Source organism: Rhyacophila brunnea, unplaced genomic scaffold (genome assembly GCF_057557595.1).
Source record: "Rhyacophila brunnea isolate RB1 unplaced genomic scaffold, BYU_Rbru_1.0 scaffold_3, whole genome shotgun sequence".
NCBI classification, from domain to species: Eukaryota; Metazoa; Arthropoda; class Insecta; order Trichoptera; family Rhyacophilidae; genus Rhyacophila; species Rhyacophila brunnea.
Window position 1 is genome coordinate 22,043,885 of NW_028232965.1, and position 27,557 is coordinate 22,071,441.

A 27,557-nucleotide genomic window follows, 5' to 3' on the forward strand; every position below is an offset into this window, starting at 1 on the left:
TAATTTTAATTAAGTATCTAACCATCGGCATTTTCATATAGATCAGTGTTTTTTTTTATTGCGTTCTATTCGTATTGAAATGATAAAATGATAACAAATTTAATCAAATATATTATATAGGTACATAAAATGACCGTTGCGATGTGCTATAACTTGATTCATTATTAGTAAAAGGATTTCATATTAATTGACATAAATGTAGCACCCAACTGATATGCGATCTGTGATAATGAGTACTTGATGCGCGTGCGCGGTTTGCAACCGGTTGTATCATTTGATTCGCCAGAGATGATGTATAACTACACGATATTAATCAATTCATAATTAAACAATATTTATTACGAAATAATAGCGTAATGATTTTTACTATGTAACCTGGTGTAAATTATAATTATCGTCACGAATGTTATATCAATTGAATTTCTCGAGCAGAAATAAACTTTTCCTGACAATAAATAAGAGATGGCGTTATTAAAAATTCAATAAATAAGTTATATTAATTAGTGTCATACCATTATAACTAATAATATTACGAGGCGAAAACAATCTGGACGTGGCTCCTGGTGATTCGGTCATATGTGAAGATCGATAATGAGACAGCGGGTTGTATAGAGAACAGCGAGATTTGTTTACAACGATGTTGTTGTACAATCATAAATACTTTATTGTATTTTTGAAGCACGCCGGCAGAGCTACCGACCTATTTAGGTTCATTAAATTTCACTTAACATCTAAAATTATATAAAACTTATGCTATTAATACTAATTTTTCAACCAACTCTCATTCTATTTGCTGCAAAGTTGCTCGATACTGGTTCAGGATTCTTTGGATTCTATGGGAATAAGGTCCCAAAACCCTTTTGACGGCGTCACTACGTATACCGCAACACTATCGGTAGGTAATAAGAAAGCAAACATACATTTAATTATAGCGGAGATGATAATAGATATTGTTGAATACACATTATTTGTTTACTATTTAATTTTCCCTTTCATTTATTCCCCTTTCGGCGGTTTAAGGCTATAATTCAGCTGTGGCACGGTCTAAAACGATCGTGATTACGCGACGCGAAGATTGTGCAAACGACGCCTGCAGTACAAAACATAATTTGTCATAAAAATGCAACATTCGTCCATTTAATGTTATGTTTATTGTTCTATTAGTAATAATAATAATATATTCATTGACATTTTTTCTTTTTCAAGTAAATGGGTAACGTTTTTTAGTAATCTTTACACGATTTAAGAATTAATTCCCCCGACGCCATCACAAAACAAATTTACGTGTTCACAGCTCGACTATCGCTCTCCGATTGGCAGCGAGTCCGAAATTTCGTCGCACATATAGTTGAAAATTATTTGCCGTTTCACTGAAGTATGCTCTTAACACCAAATTATGTATTTGTTGTCAGCTCCATAGACCTTCACGTACTTAAAATTATTACTGTTGAGTACTACTAAAGAGTAGGTTTCGTATAAATTCACAGAAGATATTGTGTAGGTATATAATATTTATGCTGCATGTATTTTTCTTTAATAAAATAGGTAAGTGGGTACCTAACCTAACCTAACGAATTTTCAGGTAATTTGAAACTAAAAATAAAAAGAGACGGTATTCAATATCTGCTTATACCTATATTTTTTAAACTAGATACTTCATTGGCACATAGACATCCATACAAAAAGATATCAACTAACGCTATTTTGAAGACAATGGGATAAACAATCTTTAAAAGTCCAGAAGAATTTATGAATCCGAATAGAACAATCCGGGCAAGGTTACTAAACTTGATCAATTCTGATTATCACTCATCTATCGGGTGTAAAGGTATAGTGGCGTGCGTCCACGATATGGTATGGTTACGTCTTGAAGGAAGTGGCGTAACCGGCCGACAGGAAGTGGCGATACACTCGCATAGACAAACCGTTTAGATTCCAGGTCGTGACTTACCAGCACAAAATACTTTACTTTACAGGTACTGCGTAATTTACAATCAAAAGTTTACTCACACGATCGAAATCTCAGCCGCGCTAACTTTGTTTGTTTGATAAATTGATATATCTCACATACAAAGATTATAGACGAAAGATAATGCAAGAAGTTAACCCGTGTACAGTTTATGTAAGTATTACATAATCCAACTATGCAGATTATACATGAGTAGGCTAATGGCAAAAGGGATAAAAACAAGAGAACTCATATTTTTTGTTACGTATATTCCTAACTAGATAACTGTAATTGAGTCAATCTTATCGTTTAACCTTCGACTCTGGCTGGAAACAGAATTGATTGTTTATCTTGTTAAATGAATTTTGGTTTGTTTCATCATTGCAGATTCCTGTAAGTCCAGACATGTAAAAATCACGCACTCATAGGATAATATACCTTTCACTCGACTCACTCTTTGGTTGGACTTCAAACTAGTAGCAATTATAATATATTGTAATATTCTAACTTTATATAAGTATAAAAATTATTTTGTGATTATTATGTTATAATGAAAGTGGATAATAAATGGATAATATTTTAATTAATATTTTTTAATATCTGCAACCCATAACAAATGCACAACAGTCACTCTTTGAAATGTCTTTAACCAAATAACTTTATTACAATAAATAACTTGAAAACACCCCCCACTAGAAAAAATCACATTAAAAAATACGACACCTGACGGGATTTGAACCCATATATCCACTGTTATCACGCCAATATGCTTTAAACACAAAACTCGATACTGGTTCAGGTTTCTTTGGGTTCTATGGGAATTAGGTCCCTAAACCCTTTTGACGGTGTCACTACGTATACTACAATACTATCGGTAAGAAAGCAAATATACATTTAATTATAGCGGAGATGCTAATAGATATTGTGAATACACATTATTTGTTTACTATTTAATTTTCCCTGTTATTTATTTCCCTTTCGGCGGCTTAAAGCTATACTTCAGTTGGGGCACGGCTTAAAACGATCGTGACTACACGACGCGAAGATTGTGCAAACGACGCCTGCAGAACAAAACATAATTTGTCATAAAAATTTCCAATCCAATCCATTTAATGTTCTGTTTATTGTTCTATTAGTAACAATAATAATATATTCATTGATGTTTTCTTTTTCAAGTAAATGGCTAATGTTTTTTAGTCATCTTTACACGATTTAAGAATTAATACCCCCGACGCCATCACAAAACAAATTGACGTGTTCACAGCTCGACTATCGCTCTCCGATTGCCAGCGAGTCCGAAATTTCGTCGCACCTATAGTTGAAAATTATTTGCTAAAAGTATGCTTTTATTAAGGGTTATTAACGGAATAAGAATTTAACATTTTATAAAATAATATTGTAAAAATTAATTATTCTTTACTCCTATAATAGTTATTACGACAAATTTCCTGCCATTATATTTAAGTGATTTTAATTGGACGTGAATTATGATTGATCAACAACCCCCATTGAATAAGTTATAGCCTAGTATAAATTAATGTATTAATAGAATAGTAACATAAACATGGCACGGGTTCACTGTTATACCATCACTAACAGTTAGTGATGGTAAAACAGTGAACAACTAATACGTATTTTGCTAGTTGGTTGTAGATATTACTTTGCTTACAACTTTCAACTAACTATGACTTGCGTTATCTTAGCAATTAGATGCGAACCAGTTCATATCCTGTGCGTAGTAATTATTAATAATTTAATGGAGATCGAATTTGAATCATAAAGAATTGATAGCACTTCTTCAAAATAGTATGTAGACATTTTGAAAAACCTAAGAAACGTAACTATTAGATAAAATCCTAGAAAAAAAAATTGGACCAAGAGGGATTCGAAGTCACATTTTTCACTATCCAGGTAATTACTTTTATTCTTTGAGTTATGATGCTTTCTAATAACTATGTTTATCTGAGATACTTCAAATTCCGTCAAATGAAAGGCAATCAGCTTTATAATTGAATACTGTAAATAATACACCTAACTTAATTATACCGAAAGTTGGTAGGTATTGAAAACTAGGACAGTATCTGCAAATTATATCGCTCTATGGCAATATAATTCTAGAGCACGTATTACGTATAACAGGTACCAATTCAATGAACTGTTTCATTGAAATTCATAATGATGTACTTAAGGGGGGAAATGCTCAGCGTAGGTCAAAATGGAGCTTTTGTTCTATTTTCAAAGCATGATCCTGGACATACCTTAAACGTTGTAGATAATCTATTTATATTATTTTGAAGCCTTATTATCCTTTATATTTATTTTAAACATGACTGCATAAAGTATTTTTATTACATAAAATAGTAATATTTTAAACCTCTCGCTCTAATGTTTTAGAATATAGTCATATTTCAGTACATAAATGTGCACTGGTGTTAAGATTTTTTACATTTATTAGTTTTTAAACGCATTTATAAAACCATCAGTATAATTTATATCGACATTATTATAGTGAAATATTTACGATAAAAAAATATATTGATAATCTCTGTGATCCCAAATTTGACAAGAATTAGGCATTTTATTATTCAAAACTGGGCAAGATTAACACATTTGAAGATAATTCTAAAGATACTCATTATAAGCTCAAACGCGCAAAAAAAATCGGTTAGGTACATGTTCAAACACGCGCGTTAATATCATTTTACTCCCTACTTCAATTATAGTTTGTCAATTTATGGCTACGGCCGTATGTTGTAGCTTAACCACTGGGGAATGCCAAAAGAAATGGCGTATTTCAAACAAACACTACCTTATTCTTAGGTCAATAATTATTATAAAGCAATCATTATTCGTAGGATGTTTATCACTTTTGAATGGTCAAAGACATAGCTTATAATGAGTATCTTTAGAATTATCTTCAAATGTGTTAATCTTGCCCATTTTTTGAATAATAAAATGCTTAATTCTTGTCAAAGTTGGGATCACAGAGATTATCAATATAATTTTTTATCGTAAATATTTCACTATAATAATATCGATATAAATTATAATGATGGTTTTATAAATGCGTTTAAAAATTAATAAATGTAAAAAATTTTAACACCACTGTACATTTATGTACTGAAATATGACTATATTCTAAAACATTAGAGCGAGAGGTTTAAAAGAATACTATTTTATGTAATAAAAATACTTTATGCAGTCATAAAATGTTTAAAATAAATATAAAGGATAATAAGGCTTCAAAATAATATAAATAGATTATCTACAACGTTTAAGGTATGTCCAGGATCATGCTTTGAAAATAGAAAAAAAGCTCAATTTTGACCCACGCTGAGCACGTCCGACCTTAACTAAAATAACATAATATATTTTTTCGTATAAACTTGTGTGGGATTTACAATTTATTTACACATCAAAACAGTAGGTTCAATTGATTTCTTGTCTTTGTGTGTTTGACTGGTGTTTTGTCTTCTGGATATTAATTAATTAAAGTAGTACACTATATAATTATATAATGAATATTATGTTGACCCTCAGATTCGAATCTGCGACGTTAACGTGACTTTTCCAACCGATGCGATCTTTTATTTTTATGGCAGTTTATTTTGGTCATAAACAGTAAACACTATCCCGCCATACTGATAAAAAATGAAAATTAATTTGTTTTTATTAGAAAACATATACATATTAATCTACGTACTTCTTATGAAAGTTTTGACCGGTGTAATGGCAATGAAATTTTTAAAAACTGCATCTCTGCAGCATTTTGATGCTTGAATATTATTAATCTCGTAGCCTGAAGCATTCTGCTTTACATTCTTATAATATTCATATTGTTACGAAATTCACAAGAATCACATTCTACGTTCAGGGGACAAAGGGATATTTCTGGGGTTCCTTTAGAAACAGGGTCGTGCATGTTACTAATCCTGTAACAAATGAATTCACTTTGACCCTCGCTACTCATAAGCGCTTTCTTCGCTTTGTGAGATATTTCGGTTCTCGTATATGTGTCATTATCGGGGCATTAACCTTTTATTGTGGCCGAAAAAAGAGTGTTCACCCCTCAGTGTTGACGTTCTAATAGGACCAACCCTTTCACATAAATAAGATGGGGTCATTCAAAGAAAGGAGCTAACATATATGGGAATCTAGCATCTTGGACTGCCATTCAATTTGACCAATCGCTCTTCGTCACTGTGTTATTAACATAAGAGCTATATTCAATAATATTATGAAATTTATATATAAAATAACTGTAATTTATCACGACGCGAACTCTGTATAATTTTACTTGTATGGTTTACTTATTGTTATAGTGTAGGATTAACTTAATGGTACGGTACACGAAACACCTTTTTAGTAAAGGTCGGCGTAGAAAATTGGCATAAGCGGTAAAAATAATAAGTAAATTACCATGTTATTTGATTGGAATAGTTGTTAGATATTCAAATATCATCATATCAATTCTGGATTAAACAAATATTGAAAAATAGCATATTGTGATCTTTACCAGACAAAGGCTTTGAATCCGCGCCTATAGATACCGGTACGACAAACAACGTGACAAACGTACGTAACACTGTTCCACCGTTTAACATTATAAACCTCCATATCAGTATAAGATGATATTTGAGGCGATCAAAGTCATCTCAATATAAATTGTTTGATAATATCAGAAGACGTCAAGTTTTTAAGATTGAATTTTCTTTGATTTTTCAACATTTTTAAAATGTAAATCGTCTGTTGTCGGTTAGGCAAATATATTTTTTTCATTTTTTTTGTTTTAATTCAATAATATAAACTATGCATCGAATACCTACATAAAACTAGCCTAGTGTCTCTCCCTTTTATACGGTTCAGTCTATATTACATTCTTCACATTGTGTGTGCAATTGACCGAGGAGAGATGTTAATTTGTCACATCAACGGATTGTACTAGGATTCCTTAGATTCAAGGAGGGTCTAGGATTGTCCCGCGAAGCTGGGGTCCAGTTAAACAATGAATGTTTTGGACCGGGCAACTAGTACTACAATGGGAAGACTTAAACTATTCGTATTGTTCAGTGAGTATATTTGCATTGTAATGTAGTCTAATGATATAAATCATTCACTGGATAAGTATGATATTCTTCACGCATATTTTGTTCTTTTGTGGTGGGATTTGTTTGCATACAAATGTTCTTTTATTTTATGAAAAGAAAATACTACAAGAACTATTATTCGTGGGTACAGGTGAGTTTATGTACATAATTATTAGGTATGTACATTTATAGAGATATACATAGGTCCAGAAACTAGAGTAGCATAGCGTGGTATGGGAAAGCTGGGAATAACACTCAAGGATAAAAAGTGAATAAGGGAACATACATGAGTACGCAAGGTAATAGAATTTTTTAAAATTTAAAATTAAAAAGGCAGGATACATAGCTTGATGAAGTGGCAATGACTGTTTAAAATTTAGTCACTCATTAGATAGAAAACATTCGAAAGGTAGATTTGACCGTTGGATCGACAATCTAGTTATATTTTACGGAAATACATGGTAATACTAAGCATATGTCGGGGGTCTAGGACGATTTGGCACCGGACAACTGGACGCCACGGAATCCGAAAATAAATAGACGTTATGTACTTATAGGTACTTTAAAAAAAATATTCAATATTATTATTTATATTTCAATGATTATATTATTATGATTTAATAGTTGGTGAGAATGTAAATATGCAGACGTAAACAATGATTTAATCGTGCATATGTGTAAGTTCCAACGAAAAAAGAGTTTTTTATTTTATATAAAGCCTTAGGCATGGTAATTCTCAATCCGCGATAAAGAATACATTATGTTCACATGCACGATCATTTTAATTTGCTTTACATTTTGTAATTATTATTACAGCATCTCTGCAAGAAGACATCTAATAAATTTATTTATACAACCGCTCCGTTATAGCAACCTACAATAAATAACAGGTAAATTATTCGTTTCGTCAATTCGTATGTAATCGTTGATGTGAAACGGAAACCGGTATGTCTTCTCATTCAACTGTCCGGTTGACTGTCCACTGTCCGAGTCCTAGTGGTCCAGTGAGAGAATCTCTCGGTCACAAATTCCAATCGCCTCTGTGTGTACTCAGGTACACAACCTTTTCCATACATATTATTATGTATCAACAAAATTAATCATTTATTAAAAAAAAAAAAAATATATAAGTAATGTAGGCAACATAATAATATAATAAATGCCAAAAATGGATTTTAAGATTAAATATGTAGGTTTATTGTTGTCATATAAATTATTGCTTAAAATACACTCGAGTATTTGCTAGGCATTTTTATTTTTACATACCTATATAATAATATTATGTAAATTAAAATGTTTGCTAGAAATTTACGTGCAATAACAAAATTCTTATTGTCAGCGATTATTAAAATTTCTCGCATTTTGCTTTCCTAAATCTGTAGAATCTATGTACATCTTACAAATATTAATGTACATTTTATTATGTCACTGTCTATAAAAACAATAATTAAACTATCATAAAAAATACATTATTTAAAATTATTCCTAATGAATAATGATTTCCTAAATTTGAATCAGTTAATTACTTTCTTTGCCGTATATAATTAAGTTCGTTGTATTTTATTTACAGTAACTTATCGATGTTTATTCATAAAATATCGGTTACTTTCTACGATATTATTAATTGGTATATCGATAACGTCGTAAAAAGGAAACCGGTATCTGTATATTATGAAATGTGAAAAATTACTATAATATGTAAATGAAAACATAATATAAGAAATATATTAATGATAATTGGGATGTTATTTATTTAAACAATTCGAATTTAAACTCAGTATCAAGTAACTTCATTCTATAGTATACATTAATTTAATGAGGACAACTAATTTTTTTAGCAGTAGTAAGTAAATATCTAGATTCTGGTTAGTATGATTGATGAAAATTTATTATAGTTCTCAATAAAATGGTATATAATTAACATATTATATTTATCTAAATTTTATGAGCTATGCTTTTTCACATTATATTTTTTTTCTACATGGTACATATCTAAAGACTTTATGTTATACTACTTATATACCACGTTTATAAAACATTAAGTTAGATACTAAATATGATCAATAATTCGTTGGGTAAAAATTATAGTGATTTTAATATCTACAGCAAATCTTTCATATTATCAAAGATTGTGGATCTCTATCAAAAGGTATTTGAGGACGTTCTTGGGATAAAAAAATACACAAGAAACCCGTTGTCCGATTATGACTGACCCAATAATTCGACACCGGCTAAACGCTGCTCCTTTATTATCCTCTCACTTCATTCCGCATTGTTTAATCCCCTTTTGTGCCAATGTCTTTGTGATTCTGTATGCAGCTTTTATTATGCGACTTGCCGTTGCAGCGATGATGCAATTCGGCTTGATCAAAAACGGTTGCACTTGATAACTTGTGCGTGAGAGTTTGATGCTGCTGGGTGATTATTTGGGGGTAAACTGGAAGGGCGATAAATACCTATTCACGTTTAAAGTATGTCAGAACTTTGCTAATATTATATTATTACAAATAACTGTTTTAGCGATAACATATTTTATTTTTATGTTTTTAATTTTCTTAAAACAAAATTGTCTTATTTATTTGTATGTACCTTTTTTTTGACAAGAAATCAAAAGTCGCTCTTGGATAATTTTTACCAGGCTGGTAATTTAATTTAAATTTAATTAAATAAAAATTTTAAATAACAACCCTTGATTAACGCGTCATCGTCATAGAAGAGGGATATTTCTGGCGTATTGTCGTTTTAATTTATTTCGAGGCTTGGTATTTTTGATAAATTCTGAACTAAATAATAATCGCATTTCTATATATTGTAGTACAGTGCGGAATTTACGCTTGAATGGGCTCCGGGCTAACACATATCGGGGATCCCTGAAAAACAACGTATTAATACGATATTTTTACAAAATGTTAGCAGTTTCAGTAATGTTGATTTTTTTTTGTATGATTTATGATTGATAATATTGCACGTCTTTCAACTACGAATGATTTGGCTAATGCGTGTGAAGCAGTTTGCATATTGTCATGGCTTCTGATATAAATTTTTGTACACATATACAAAATTCTCTATAACTCCTCAGTTAGAAGCAGACTTAAGAGTGGGTCGGTCGTTTGGGCCCCGCATCAGTTGAAGTACGGCCTTATGGTGGAGAGAGTCCAAAAGAAATATTTAAGACTCCTTTACTTTCGGCTGTATGGATATTATCCGTGGCTCTATCCGACTGATTTTCTCTTAGGGATGCTTACATACTGTAGCTTAAAATTTAGAAGGGATCTTTATTTAGCTACATATTTTTTTTACTACTTATACGTATTCGTACTTATACGTATATTTTTTTACTACTTATACGCGGCGTAAATGTGAACTCTGCCATTCTTGGTGGTGTTGGCTTTTGTGTCTCTGATAATCACCTTAGCAATCGAGGACATCCGTTGTTTGTTCTCCCACGGTGCAGAACTAACCTGCCATTAGTAATGCCAATTGGGAGGGCAATAACCATGTTTAATGAAATCGCTTCGGATATTGATATATTCCACTTACGTGAGGGTGAATTTAGGTGGACGTTGTTTTTTAAATTCTTAAAATAGGGTCTGCTTAACTCATCCGGTGTACTTCCTTGTACCTATATACTTAATATTTTTTGTATTTACACATTTACACTGTATAATAACTTAATACTGATCTATCTCTTGTATTATCTACATAGAACTGTTTTAATAATATTTCTTTGTTTCTAAATGTCATGTTGTGATCGTCTTAAACTTATAATTTGTAATGTCCACAATATGTAAAATAAATAAATTGAAATTGAAATAAATTGAAATATATATAAATATTTGCAATTGATTTCCAATAATAGGTTCCTACCTAATATATTTTATTGACAATAATCATCTCCTTTTATCAAACATTCTAATGGGGGCAGCAGCTTTATTTATTTAAAGGTTTTTTATGGCCCCTGCTAATTTAAGAGCCCTGGGCTCTAGTCTTTTTAGCCTTACTGTAAATCTGGCTCTACTGAAAAATCGTATTTGTCGTTGCTTTTTTGTAATTAAATTTAATTTTAAAAAATCAGGCCTGCTCCTAGATCTTTTACTAAGTACCTAATACATTTTGAACAACAGCATTTCGTTTATTAATTGATTTTTGTTATTATACACTACAAAATAAATATTTTACATGAGTGCATAAACTAAGGTTTGGGTTCGTTTAGGCAATAAATTGATAATTAAAGTATACAGCACTTTATATAAAAAATAATAATTACTAGATAGTATCCTTTTTTAATATACATTTTCATTTAAAATTTGTATTGTGTCTAAAATGTTTTGCGTTTTTGCCGTTTTAAATGAAAAATATAGACATTCTTTCTAAAATTGGTAAAAACAATAGTTTCAGCTATATTATGCTTCGGCAATATAAAATAAATACGTACACATCTTAAATACGTAAACTGTATCTACAGCCATTTTCTTTATCTTTCTGTAACAAAAACATCAATTAAATCAAATGAACAATATTTTTCATTTTAAATACTATTTTTTATAACAAACAATGAGATGAACTGTTTGGTACAGTTTTTTTAATACCACTACTAAAATATGAATGTAATAATAATACCGTTCTAATATGTCTAAAGAAAATCCGATACGATGATCAACTTTGCTTTCTAATACGCAATAATTGCATACTTCGGTTTTCACTTTCGATCAAATCATTTTGAAAATTGCAAGAGATAAACCTGCTGGCTCGGATGCGCTATAAACTGCATCGGTAGATAATCATTGTCATGCAGTAAGTACCTATGCAATGTCTTGCACGCTGCGTGCTGCACCAGCCAGTCGCTCGATGCAAATTTTATCGACCTGTTGTAACTTATTCGGCTTGCATTCGCATCGAACCTTTTGTTCCCTTCTCGCTGCATTATCTAACCTGTTTGATTTTCGGCATTTCTAAATACAAAATAAGCTTATTTTTTTCCCACAGATTTTGAGATATTTAAATTATTTTGAATCTCGTTTTAATTTGCAATTCGTATGCTTAAATTTTACTGCAATGGTGGACTTGGTTTTTTTAGGTAATGTGGTTACAAAAGAACGCAATTTTCTTAGTGGCAATAACTATTGAATACAATTATTTGCATATTCTTATTTTCTATTATTATTTACAAATGACAACAACGTAGTAGGTACCTAAATATAAATTTTATAATATTTAATTAGTATTTTTTCCGTTGTAAAGTTTGTGAATGTCGTAAATGTATCAGTTTATTAATTTTTTCTAGGTTTTTGACGTACTACTTTTATATAATTAAAAATCATCTACATACCTGTGACATACATATTATATATTCCTTATAAATTGCAGATTTTAATAGCATTTGTTTTTTACTTAAGAGAAAAACCTTTGTACTTTATCCTTTACCGAAAAAAACGATTTTTTACGGATCGGTACATGTTCAAACACGCGCGTTAACATGATCTTACTCCCTACTTCATATATCGTTTGTCAATTTATGGCTACGGCCGTATGTTATAGCTTAACCACTGGGAAATGCCAATAGAATTGACGTATTTCAAAAAAATTCTACCTTCTTCTTAGGTCGATAATTATTATACAACAATCATTATTCGTAGGATGTTTATCACATTTGAATGGTCAAAGACATAGCTTATAATCAGTATCTATAGAATTATCTTCAAAAATGTGTTAATCGTGCCCATTTTTTGAATAATAAAACGCTTGTCAAATTTGGGATCATAGAGATTATAATATATAAATTTTTATCGTAAATATTTCACTGTATAATGTTAACATTAATTTTACTAATGGTTTTGTAAATGCGTTTAAAAATTAATAAACCTAAAAAATCTTAACACCACTGCACATGGATGTACTGAAATATGACTATATTCTAAAACATTAGATCGAGAGGTTTAAAAAAATAATATTTTATGTAATAAAAATACTTTATGCAGTCATCAAATGTTAAAAAAAAAATATAAAGGATAATACGGCTTCAAATTTATATAAATAGATTATCTACAACGTTTAAGAAATGTCCATGATCATGCTCTGAAAATACTATAAAAGCTCCATTTTGACCTACGCGGCGCACGTGGGCCGTTAATGTTTTTATTCGAGTCAATGAACAATCACATTTTATGATTAAATTACTGATAATAAGAATTCTATATTCAAATAAAAGAATTTTTGCAAACGTTACTGTTATTGAAATTTAATTTAATAAAATGTTGTAGTTTTAATAATCAGAGATGTTTTATTAATTCTAGTATTAATATTCGCTAATAAGATATTTTATTTACTGTGGACTATTAAAAACAATAATATGCATCTACTCAGTGTTTTCCTACGAATAATAATAAGTGATACTTTTCAAATAAAAACCTACATTTTTTCAGGCTCACGAAATAAATAGCATTAGAATATTTTCGGTAGGTTTCCGACTACTTTCATTGAATTAATACACATAATTGATTGATTGTCATTAATCAAATGGTAAATCAATTAAAATGAATACTTAATATTTAGAACAGATTAAAAATTATCATACATGAATACAAAACAATGTCTCGCACACTTCCTAGTTTTCAATTTTAATATTATAAAAATTAGTTGTACCAATATAAACACGTTTTTTATCAATTTCGTATTTTTTTTTATCACAAAATTACTTAACTGTCAATCATTGTATTCAATAAAATAATAAATCATTTTAGTAAAGTGCCTTAACAAAAGTAATACAATAATGTCTAAAGTCGAGTTTTGTTTTATTGTGTATTGGTATATTAATTTTTAGACTCATGTATAAAATTTATTTAATTGTTTATAATTAAAATCATATAATGGTTCGGTGTAACATAGAAGTAGGTATGACAAAGCTTTTTTTATGAATTTGGTAAATTTCTTGAGAAGTATTTTAATAGTGTCAAAAAGCTTCACATTACTTTTGTCTTGAAGGTTGATTCCTAATGAATGACTTTTGAATAACATTATCCCTCTATCAGAAGGCAACCCATTGCCAATTAATTCAACATCTCTGCAGGTATAAATTTTAGAAAATAATTTATTATTCATTCTCCTTTGTTCGATCTCCGAAATTTATTTCATTCCAAAAAGTATAAATATATTTTAGAATAATAATTCTTTCACGCTTAATCACTGTGGGTGCATTTGATTTTTGTATTCAGAATGTAAATAAGTAGTTTTAGATACAGTTACGTTACACAGTGATGCGCATAGGGTACCCCGATATCCACGAGTGACATTTCAACGATTTTTTTCGGTGGCACTCTACCTTTTCCAAGAACTAAAAAAAAATCTATTTTTAACCAATCGGTTGGAAGGAATTCTTTACCATTCATACATTATTCTGATTAATAAAAACATAGAATAATAATATAAGTATAACAATGTAGTTATTAAAGACTCATATCTAAGAAAATACCCAATTAGTGTTTTATATAATATAGACAATCAATAGAATATATACATATACTTTGAGAATACCTCGAAAACATACCTATTTGAATACATCATGCTGCTGGACAGGACTCGAAACTACATTTATCGGATTCAAATGTATTTAAATTCAAATTCCATCAAGTACCTTCGATCGAAAGTATTAATATTCAAATGTATTTTATCAATTTAGCCATTTAATCCCCCACCGTATTACTATAAAATGAATAGTCATTCAACTGAAACACTTTTCAAATTTATTTAATATTGGCTACCGCCGTTTGTGATTTCAATGAAGATATTAATAATTATCCGACCTTGATTCCTTACCGACGTCAGGATGTCTTCAAATTTTAGTTTAAGATAGGTACTTGCACTTACTAATAACTTAATAAAGTACTTTATATTCAACAAATAATTCACATAGTTTAAGAATTAACATTCTTCATTGACCATACATAAATTGTAATCACATCAGACACATTTTCTGAGTAGTTTATTGAACATAATTGAAGATTGCAAGAGACAATTAATTGTCAATGTATCTCAAATCTTGTAGAATTAACAAAAACTTTTTTTTAAAACTATTTATAATACTAACATATATTAATAACTAATTCATAGGAAATATTATCATATATTTAGATTCATAAATCCTAAACATATAAAGAATCAATAGAGATTATGTTAATAGTTATGTTATATATTTGGTAATATAGGGTAGCTTCTGAAGAATATTACTTAATTAAAATTCTACGTATTAGTTTTGAAGATACCATTAATCTAGATTTATTCAAGTAGTAAATTGAATAATAATTATAATATTTCTGTGACATTTTATAATAACTTCAATACTTGGATGAAACATATAATTTTCGCTGGAGTTGAACCTGTTTTTCTCGCAATATATTTGTATAAAATATATTTAACTTAATATTTTTTTTATATTGTATTGCCTAGTTAATAAACCAACATCATTAGTTAATAATATTGGTTATCTACCTGAATAGAAGTGTATAATTTAATGATGATTATTTTTAGTATGAAACTTTGCTCCCCGAAAGTGATACCTGCTGCGTTTGCTGTACGATCAATAAATCTCTGTTAATAAATTGAATAAAAATATTATAATACTTATTAGACATAAATTACAGATTTACTATACCACCCACGAACATCACTTTATCATATTATTAACGTGTACAAAATCACAAACTGCATTTGGAAAATAATCTTAAAATATTCTTAATCCATCGACCTATTAGCTTGCATATCGTCATCATGATGTTAAAGGTGAAAACCTCCGAAACGACAATTTTATTAACATGTATTTTCTTTATGTTTTGTATTTGTGATAATATATATTATTGTTTTATTACAATTAATTATAAAAATCCCCCGATTTGGTAAGTGTCATTTTAATAAGTCCATAATACCGCCAATTAACGTAGTACCTACTGACGACCCATAGACTAAAAAAAGTTTTAAAATTTCAATTTGCTGACATCGGAGATCAACAACGATATTATGCTATTCATATTACAAAAATACTTCACTAACCCTCTTCGTTAGAAATTATTTATCTTATTTCCCAAACTTTTTTGATAATTTTGTATCTCTTGTGTTATTTGTAAATTGTATATAAACGTACGTATACATTATGACCGTCAACATTTGGTCAAATAGACCAGACCAGATTATTCGTCAAGCATTTTACCAATCAGCAATTTAAAAAAATCTATATCTGTAAGAACCATAATAATATCGTATACATTTATATAGTTTCAATATTAACAATATTACAAGTAATATAAAATTATAAACAATGAATAGCATCCGGTCTCAATGCCATTTTGCAATCTGTTATTTTAATAAATGTTCACGCCATAATGTGTATGTACAACTGTTTACGTACAATTTATCGGATATAATTTATATCAGTAGACACTTATGATGACGTACGTATTTATCGAGATGCATGTTACACATTTTATATAAAACTATTTAAATATTTTCTGCTAATATTGTTATTTTAACTCATACTTTATCGAAACGCTACAACCTGGGGTGGATCCTGGTTTCTTCCAACAACTCTCTCTGTTTATGCATATCCATAGATGTCACTTTCCATTTTCATACACTATGTATAGGCACGGTAGTCATTGATCACTACCCATAGGTTTTTTTTTTACAGTTTTACACGATATTATTCTCTTTGCCGGTTCATTTTGATGTTTCGGTGCAAATGGCCTAGCCAACACAGTCTCCCAATCTAAATTGTTCGACCTGCTCTACAATCTCTGTTTATAGACCACAAAGCTATATTCTATATTATTCTCCTTAAATTGCTTTCGCCGATGATTATTTATCCCATAAATATGGCGGAAATTTTTTCTTTCAAAAATGTATGTTTATGACATTAGCAAACTATACGATATTTATTCTTTCTTCAATTATTTGATAAATTTAGCTATAAGAAGCATAGACAATAAAGTCACGTGGCCTTTGCTTCCAATAGTCTCAAATATTATGTTTAAAATATACAGACTGTGTACCTATTCATAGCTTAAAAATTGACTTGATTATAAAAAATGTGTTTAATTACAATCTTGGAGTACGTACGCAATGTACTCGTATTTAAAAAAAATACAATTATTGCTAGAATGAAAAAAGAACAATCTCAGGAAAATGCAATTAAATGTACGAGTATTCCATGTCCTTAATTATAATGTATTTACGACTTTATTATTTTAAGAATTTCATGTGTCTTATGAATAGACTCAAACTGTGATTTTGGCCTGACATAATATATGATAATTTAGGTTTAAAAAATCTGTACTTATCTGACTATATTTCGGCAAAATATGTTTTAAGACAGTCTGGCTCTGAAGTATAGAATTATTATAATTTTACTATTTTCCATATTAAGTACGCCCACCGTGGAGCAAATGTATATGTAGGTACTGTGCTTCCAATCGATCGGTCACGGGTTAGAATCTCGTTTAATATGGAAAACATGATGTTTCTAATTTTCATTATAAATAGTTACGAGAAAGTATTATTAACATCGCAGAAAGTATTTTTTGTTTAATTTTATAGATCACGTATAAAATTAATATTCTCAATTAGTAATGGGATGAAACCATTTTTTTTAAAACCAAAACGAATGCTGATTATATTTTTTGTTATCTTGTGGATGTTATATTTGCAGCGTCTATTATCTTATTTTCTTTACTTTTTTTTCTTCTTGCGTATACCATCTGTAGTACACAGCGGGAGCGAAACTCTCGGCTTATATTATTTTTAGAATTATGAAATAGAGTATGCTTTATTACACGTGCAAAAATATGCCATAAAAAATGAGTACGTACCTTATTACCATTGGGAAGTTTTTTTAATCGTGTTACTCATTATTTCTTGCCACAATATGGTTAGTGAATAATATAATATACATCTGTCATTTAGAAGAACGTATTTGTCATAGAACTACAGCCTAGAGTGGGCTATGGTTTCCAGGAGCAAACTTATCACGTTTGTCTCCTCAATCAATTAGTGTCGTTATTTTACTGCCCCCTGGCTCATAATATGTATTTAAAACAATACTTATATAATGAAGAAATTGAATAGATACATAAAATACATCAATTGTGTACTCTACAATTATTATGGTTTGCAGGGTGTTTTGGTTGAAACAGTAGTTGTTCCAGATAGTAGTGATAAAAATCATTCATATTGCTTTCACAGATATTTTATAACAATTTTATGCTACCATAAGGAATGTATTTCAAGTGGCCATTCAATTTCTTCATTCAAAATTCTACTATCAAGAACAACATCATTTTCCAAGCCATCCAGCCACCTGTTTTTTATGTTTTCCAGTACTTAATCTTTCATCAAGCTTAAAATAAATACTACTGACTAAAGCATAATATTTATCTTATAGGTACAAGCAATAGATGAAGATGTTATAATTATTTCTAGCATTTCAAGAATAATTTGTTTGTAGTCAAAATACTCCATAATATGATTTATTCAAAATTACCATAATATAGGTTATTTTCCATTGATTATTTTTGTAACCTCATAAATTATTTGTGTATTATAATGAATACCTGTACGTGCTTACTTAATCAAAATTTAAATGAGGATCAATCCCTTTTCAATTAGGGGGGACATGCTCAGCGTAGGTCAAAATTGAGCTTTTGTTCTATTTTCAAAGCATGATTCTGGACATACCTTAAACGTTGTAGATAATCTATTTATATAATTTTGAAGCCTTATTATCCTTTATATTTATTTTAAACATTTGATGACTGCATGAAGTATTTTTATTACATAAAATAGTATTCTTTTAAACCTCTCGCTCTAATGTTTTAGAATATAGTCATATTTCAGTATATAAATGTGCAGTGGTGTTAAAATTTTTACGTTTATTAATTTTTAAACGCATTTATAAAACCATCAGTATAATTTATATCGACATTATTATAGTGAAATATTTACGATAAAAAATTATATTGATAATCTCTGTGATCCCAAATTTGACGAGAATTAGGCATTTTATTATTCAAACAATGGGCAAGATTAACACATTTGAAGATAATTCTAAAGATACTCATTATGTTATGTTTTTGACCATTCAAGTGTGATAAACACCCTACGAATAATGATTGCTTTATAATAATTATTGACCTAAGAATAAGGTAGTGTTTTTTTGAAATACGCCATTTCTTTTGGAATTCCCCAGTGGTTAAGCTACAACATACGGCCGTAGCCATAAATTGACAAACTATAATTGAAGGAGGGAGTAAAATGATGTTAACGCGCGTGTTTGAACATGTACCTAACCGATTTTTTTTTTAAACGGAAAAAGTGAAATAATCTATTATCAATTTATCAATAATTATCATCATTACATTACAAGTATATTATCTAAACTAAAACACCTTAAGTTACTTTCTCACGATTTTTAAATAAACTTATTTATATAAATAGTTGTCCGTAATGGCCTTCTCCGATGATGAAATTTGTCCTGGTCACTAGTAAATTAAGTTCCTTCTATATTATGTTATTACGTTTTTTTTTCAATTAATACAATGTTTAATAACATTTTATTATATAACTTTCGTCAGGAAGTATTTTGAGAATTTTTATGTTTACAACATAACAGCCTACCTAATGTGGCTATTTTCTTTGACGATCAATCGATTCGTCAGATTATTTAAAATGGGGCCTCGAAGCAGTTCAAAAAGTAGACATACTATCATTAAATTATACCAAAAACCTATCTCACAAACTGAGTATGAAATATTACCCCAAGCATAACATAATTCCTGCAACTGACATCAAAAGGGTGTAAGTATTTTAATTTATAATTGAACTTACGCAAAAACTGAACCACAATAAAATAATAATAATGTGATAGGTATCTTCAATAATAATTCGGTATTTTTACTATGTTTTTTTTATCGTTTAGATTTTTATTTCATTGTCGGTCGTAATTATCTTAATCACCTTATATGTCGTAAGTTGATTAAGATAGCGATATTGGCAATGAATAATAAATTGTTTTGCTTTCGAGCACGCGTCAAAATCACATTTTTGTTTGATAGAATATTATTTTTATTTCGGTTTTGCGGTGTCGATACAAAGCAATGCATTTTTATTGAACTTTCGTTCGATATAATAATAATATTTATTGTATAATCGCTATTGCACGGCATGTCACTGCGTTGAACCAAAAATCGAACTCGAAACAAAGTTGGGAAGTAAACTTGTTTTTAGTTTGTAGCCGACTTAGTCGCGGATAGGTCGTGTCGCTTGCGTATGCGCGTGCTATCGAGCTCCCCTACACGTTCGCGCAACTGCATTCGAAATAATATTTGAAAAAAAAATAACAAAAGGTTTCGAATTTTATCGCAATTTTCAATCGACGATTATTCGAAATTCAAAAGTATTCCATATTGAAAATTTAAATAATATGTGAATTCTACATAAAAAAGTGTGCATCGTTCATTGAGATTGAGAAGTTTATCGTTTCTGAGATAAAAAAAGTTTTTTTGACAGTTTTTAATATCGCCGAAGAGTGATTTCTTCTGATACCATAATGTTATTAAATAATATTTGTGCGCCGTGGACGCAGATTATTGTGGACATAATTATTGATAAAAATAATTGAAACTGTCACATTTGTACTCTGTGATATTGTTTGTGTTTGTGAATAATAATCATACATTGTTTATTTATAAACAATAACTGCCATTGGATAATTTGATGATAACAATAAAATTGGGTAATATAGTGTATAAAATTGTGTACTTACCTACTTATCATTAAATCACATAAAAATGTTGAGATTTTTCTAGTCCTTATTAAATTCTGATGAAAGTATCTGTATCGTTAGGATAGTATCTGAGGTTTCTTTGCTATAAGGACGTAAGTGACATTTTGAAAAAATAATGAATTAATTGAAATTTAAAATAATGAAACATCATAAATAACTATTTTTTGCATAAATGTCACTTACGCCGTTTTGGCAGAGCAAACGCAATGTGATACAATAAAATAAATTGTATGGCATACATATGCATCAGAATTGTCATATTTTTCTAGTTTAATTATAGTACGAACTTCCAAATATTATCTATCTATAGCATGTCTGAAAAAAACTATATTAAGAGGAATATTTTTCTTTTTTAATCTTTCAACGATTATTAATAGTAATCTAACTTAGGTGATATTTGACATTTTTTGCAGAATTAAAATTATAGTATTATAGTAGGTATACTTATAGTAGGTACCTACAGTTGATAACACTGATAAGCATTAACGACTTAGTACTTATTTTTTAAACATATTATATACATCTTCATACAATGTATGTCATACATATATTGCGTAAGGTAGAAATTCCATATTAACGATCCATCAATAGTTTTACAGAGTAATGATGATTGGCTTAACATAAATCAAAGTGATCTCAATACAAGCATTTGTTAGATGAGAGCGAAAGATAGTGGAAGTAAGTTATGCGATGATATAGTTTGATAAAAAACTGTCTCCTCTCTCTGTAATTATGTTGAATGACTGACCGTTTTGCGGAGGTAGAAGCGGTATAGAAACATTTTGATTTCCGCCTTGTTACCATAAAGGGAGTAGGTATAATTTAATAATTAAAAAAAAAACTTTGATAATTACCTGGAGACGAATTGTCTGTGGCTCACATATTTTTCCAGCGTGGGTGCCGCGCTGTTTGACTAATGTGTGTAGTACAAAACTGATTTGCAAAATAATTGAAATCGAAATGAATTTTGTTGTGGGCTGTCCGCTTGAATATCTTCAAAGTTGCTCGCCATTTTCAATTTTCTCACAGAAACCTTCTACATATTATTATAAATAATGTGCCTAGCCATTCCAAAGAGATAATCAAAAAATAATCGGAAGCTGAAAGCAAACGCTTGGATATAATTTATTATTCAAAAAGTTTATTGATTTAACATTACAATATTATTTGTCACGTATATCACGTTATTATAATGATTGTATTTTGAATGTACTTCTTATTTAATACTGATTACAAGTACATACACAAATATTAATAATGTTATATTACATTACTTTACATTACATTAATTTATATTACATTAATGACGGAGCCGGTTTGCCTTTCCACGTCTGAATTTGAAAAACTCCGGTAGTGTGTCAAAAGCAGATCGATACCTCAAATTTGAATCCCACTTCTTTTTCCCAACATTTTTTTCTATGATTTTAATCTAATACGTATGTGTCTGAGTATTTTCAATTGCATTTTTATAAAAAATATATTTAACCTAACCCTATGGCATGATGCCGATGAAACCGATGAGTTTTTCACCTGCTCCGTGTACACAATACTATAATTCAGAATTTAATGTAAAAGCGACTATCTTTTGCTTAACCAACATTTATGCAATGATCAAAGAAAGCCCTTGTTTATGACGATGCATTTACGATATGTTTATGATTGTTTTATATTTAAAATGCATCATTATTAAAATCTTGATTCTACTCAGTCTGAGATCGTTACCGATCATGCCTTTTCATTGAGCTAAGGTTTATTTTAGGTTAGACATTTTTTGAAAACTTATTTATTTTAAATTTTGTCATCACTTTCAAGTCAAAGATTACTAAATAAATATTTTTTAATGTTTGTGGTTTAGAAAGGACAAGTATAATAATGGTAAAAATAATAATAATAATAGTAATAATAATGCTGCACTGAGAACAGCCATATGTTTTAAAATATAGGGTGAATCACATAGCTATTGGCCGGTTGAGGATTTTTTTTACTTTGGCTGGTTATAACTTTCTTGATATTTAACATTTTTGAAATTTCAGAATGGAATTGTACTGATAAATGCTTTGCGTTTTCATTTTATTTAACACATACTTCATTACTTTGCCCATTTCTTGATTATTACGGTTTATCTAGATGGAGAGCAAAAATACAGTAATTGGCCACTTTTTTATAGCTATTGGCCCCCCCTTTTTATAGTAATTGGCCACTTCAAATCTGATCAAAATGTGTGTTTAAAAGTGCTAACACAACCTTTGATTATTAACAATTCAGAGTAAATAAAGAAAACCATGACAATTTTATAGAAAAAATATATTAAATTGAAAAAAAACACGGATGAAATATGAAAAAAGACAAAAAAATTATATGGTCAGTAATTAATAAAAAAATCTAGTTTTTAGTAATCTTTATTACGAAACAAGTTAAGCATCTCTTCTGTATCCATCAAGTCAGAATCTTCCGATAGATTCTCTCTGGTCGATATGTCCAAATCATGGCAGATACATCACTTGGTACCACATAACACAAGTGTCTAATTTTGGGGCATGTTCTTTGTGACGTAATAAAATATTGCCACAATTGATAGAAAACGTTTGAAATTTTGGAGCTTTTTTCACCGCCTATCTGATGTGTATCATTCTCAAATTGTTGTATTCTCTCTTCACCAGCAACCTCTTTGAAAAAATCAAAGGGTATAGTTTTGACTTTATTTATATATCAATGTTAGAATTTTGGTTAGTTAAAATTCGTTTTGCTAATCATTTTGTATAATCAACAGCGTTTGCATTGAAAGGAAAGAGACCACATGCCCTGAAACCATTAATTAGATTTTCCGGCTTAATTTTATCAACAAATTGTTTGAAAAAAAATTGTTTTTGGAGACCACTCATGGACAGCCTTCTTCCACATTTTTCACCGGTCCAAAAACTGACACATCTGCTAGTTGAAGTATTCTCGTTGCATTACGATATAATGCAATTACGTCGATTTGCAATGTGTTACATAATATTACACTTAATTCGTACGACATTTGCGTTTTGTGTACATCGACGAATAAAATGACTGGAATCTGGAACTGGCAATCGAGTGTCGTCATATTTTGCTGATAATGTAAATAATACAAAAATGCGTTCTTTTGTCTTTCCTTTACCAATTGCATACATGTGAACTTGCTTCATTCGTTCTTTCGACTATTTGGATGACATTTTAAAACAAGATTACAACCAACATATATATCCCTGGCTAATTATAGTAAAAAGGGTTCGGTCGTGGATTTTTCATTTAAAAAGTTGCACGCTATTCACAATATCGTCTTTTTTCTGGGAAATCCTTTGTTTTCCAGGTCGAATATATTAAAATCCTTTCTACAAGATCACATTCTTCTTCTTCTTTGGTTAAGTATAGATGGGGTCCATATTCAGCTCGAATTGTAGAAATTTTCATTTTGAATCACAAAGTAGCTCGAGGAATGCAATATTTTTTCGCTGTAGCTCACAGATATATTATCTTTAATTTCTTCATGAGCTTTATCTAACTGCTGGCTGCTATATAGGGTTTTTTTGACATCATGTACAATCTGCAAAAAAAAATACAGTAGTTGGCATATGACGAACATAGTAATTGGCCACCCGGCTAATAACTGTTCATTGGTGTCACAATTACACGAAAAAAATATGTACCAGCTAATTTTCATAGCTCTATCAGAATATGTAAAAAAATCGTATATATTTTTATTTTTCTAAAACACAGTTATGGGCATAATTGGCCAACTACTGTAAAACACGCTTTTTCAGATACAGTTATTAGCCACCCTTGAAAAGTGACGTTAATTGCTGCAAATGTGAAAAACAATTAGATCCATGGTTTCCATGTAATGCAGGTCAATAGAATATCTTGTAAAAAACACACATATATGCTGGGATATAGAGTTTTTTTTAAGTATTTCAAAAGCAGCTTACCTTAAGGATTTCTTAAGAAATGACACACAAATTCACAGACTTTCAGGTTTGACAGCCAAGAAGACACTAGCACCTTTTGGTGGTAACTTCCGAAATATGGCATACTAAGAAGAGGAGGGGGGAGCTATACATGGCGACAAATGTGAGAAAAGGATGGCTAACACCTTATTTTATCAACTAGAAGTTGAAATGGCCAATTACTATAACATGGCCAATTACTATATCAGTCACCTACTACGAATAATATTATGGTTTGCATTAAAATATTTAAAAAAAAATAATCAGAATTAATAAACCATTCATACGCCGTGTTGCAACTGATTAGATTTGTATAAAACTACTGATTAGAGGTGATCAAAATAAGTACATAATGAAACGAATATACCTCATAATATATTCTTATATATTATTTTTTTCCGCAGTAATTGATACAGAATATCATATAATTTTATTATGAACTAAACCGTTCCACTTCATAGAACCGTTAGCCACTACCGATTTTTTTTTATCTCGTTGGTATTATTGATGGCCAATTTGATTCATTCTCTGTGGTTAATGATTCAAATACGTATCATTATTAAAAGAAGTGAATTATATAAACTTTCATACTTGTCATTATTTTAATTTCACTCTATCAATTTATTTGATTTGTTAAGTAAAAAAAAAACTCTGAACGAGTTCGCTGCTGGATTATTTATAGTCTACAAGAAAATTTTTGATATATTTATAATTTATTTTCTGTAAAGATTGACAGAAAAAACTTATTGGTGGTTTATTTAAACATTTTTTTATCGTTTATACAAAATACTATTGATTTTAATGAAGGTAAAACAATATTGGTGTCATCGTCGATTTAATCATCAATTTGATTTCTATCAATGTCTATAAATATAAAATTCTATCGAATTTTATACATTTTTAATGCAGGCAAACGGTATACTTATTACTCGTTTATATTATGATTACATACTAAAACAACTTTTTAAATTATATTTATATAATAATACAGATAATGAACTAATCATAAGAAACCTCAAGTTTTTTATAGTTTTTACTAATGATATGAAAAAATATTTCATGTCCGATTAATCGGTTTTCCACATTTTGTGGAGATATTAATATACACATAGATAATATAAAAGCGTCGGCATATTATGTCATTGGTCCCAGGCTCGAATCCTGGGTCTGACAAGTTCACATATTGTTTTTCAATTTGTGTTTGAGTCATAGTATGGACCTAATAGGTTGAGCAAGTGGCTAACATCCATTTCTCGTAAAGACAAAATCTGTTAATACAACCTCCACTCGTGGAGACCCATATTATCCTCTTAGGGTCGAACATGGTTCAAGTAGTAGTAGATATGAAAGTATGAATTTATGTTACTCGTTCATATCTTATGAGCATGTAGGTAATATACAGAGGTGGTTGTCATTAATTTTCTTTACTGTTAATACGATTTACTTGATAGCAGGCCATACATATTACATAGTCTGTAAATAAATAACGATGCAATAATTATTGAGATTTAAAATGTCTAAGAATCCGGTCTTTATTAATTTAGTTAAATATTAAAATCCGAAAATTACATATTTTAAATAATAACTGTGTTTTATTAAAATCGTGTTTAGATAAATATAGAGGTGGTTAATAGTAAAATTATATATACCTACTATCATACGATTTCATAATAATATGCTTATAGTTAGTTAACTAGGTACCTAATTAATTTTATTCTACCTACTCAGTACTTATAAATTAATATATTTTTTTGTATAGTTACGATAATATAAAAATTAAATAAAATAATGTTCATTCCTATCTATATGAGATAATACTTATATTTATTTCAATTCACCTGCACATTAAAGTTTATTAAATATTTTAAGATGATATTTTATTAATAATTTCATAATTATTAATTATTTAAAGACGATTTCTATTTTATTTTTATGAAGCAATTATTAGTATGAATTATCTAATGAAACGTGCTCGAGGTATACATTAAAACAACATAACATTACTAAAAAAAAACATTTTCCACGATTTATAAATTTTATGATAGTGCTCCGTGTCAGGTCCAAGTTCAATGCATACATTTTCATAGTTGGCCAAGTTGTGATATATTTATTCACAGTTTACGAAAACTGATCTATACGAATAATTATTACTACTCGATGACGGTGTATTACTTTGTATGGAATTTTGAAGCATTTATGTAGCAATAATATGTAATGAATAATAATTATTATTGAATACAGTGCTCTCTTTTCATGAATTTTCTTATCAAATAATCGTCGTTTGATAATGTTTTCGCTTCCGTAACGTCAACAGGTTTGTTTTACACATTTAAAGATCGATTCAAATAATATGAGCGATATCGCTAATAAAATTGCATTTAAATAAATAAATTTCGTCAATACTACACATGTAGTCAGCTTGTCTAAGGAAATATAACCATATATTCTCATAGTTTTCATATTTATCGAATATATGTTCATTGATGCTCGTATTATACTCTTATATGTATCAGAGTTCATACATTGTAAGGTACGATTAATAACGAGCTCATATACAGTTTGCTGCCTCCAGACATCGCAAGCAATTATTTTTCAACTCATCCATTATATATTATTATAATACACTCCTGTACGATAATCGCGATCTGAAATATAAACAAAAAAAAATATTCTCACGCAGATTTATGCCGATTTTTAAGTTGAAACCATAGGTAACATTTTATATTCCG

The 27,557-nt window shown here is 29.4% G+C and overlaps 1 protein-coding gene across 4 annotated transcripts in view; it reads left to right on the plus strand.

Moving 5' to 3' along the window:
• RapGAP1 (Rap GTPase activating protein 1) overlaps nucleotides 1-27,557 on the plus strand; it is an 848,483-nt gene that overhangs the window by 413,457 nt on the left and 407,469 nt on the right. For 2 of the 4 annotated variants that reach the window (XM_085952289.1, XM_085952290.1), the window contains exon 1: nucleotides 20,300-20,809. The exons of the other annotated variants lie outside the window; for them this stretch is intronic. The gene's annotated coding sequence lies outside the window, so the exon portion shown is untranslated. Of the gene's footprint in view, nucleotides 1-20,299; nucleotides 20,810-27,557 lie in introns of those variants that run through there. 4 annotated transcript variants of the gene reach the window in all.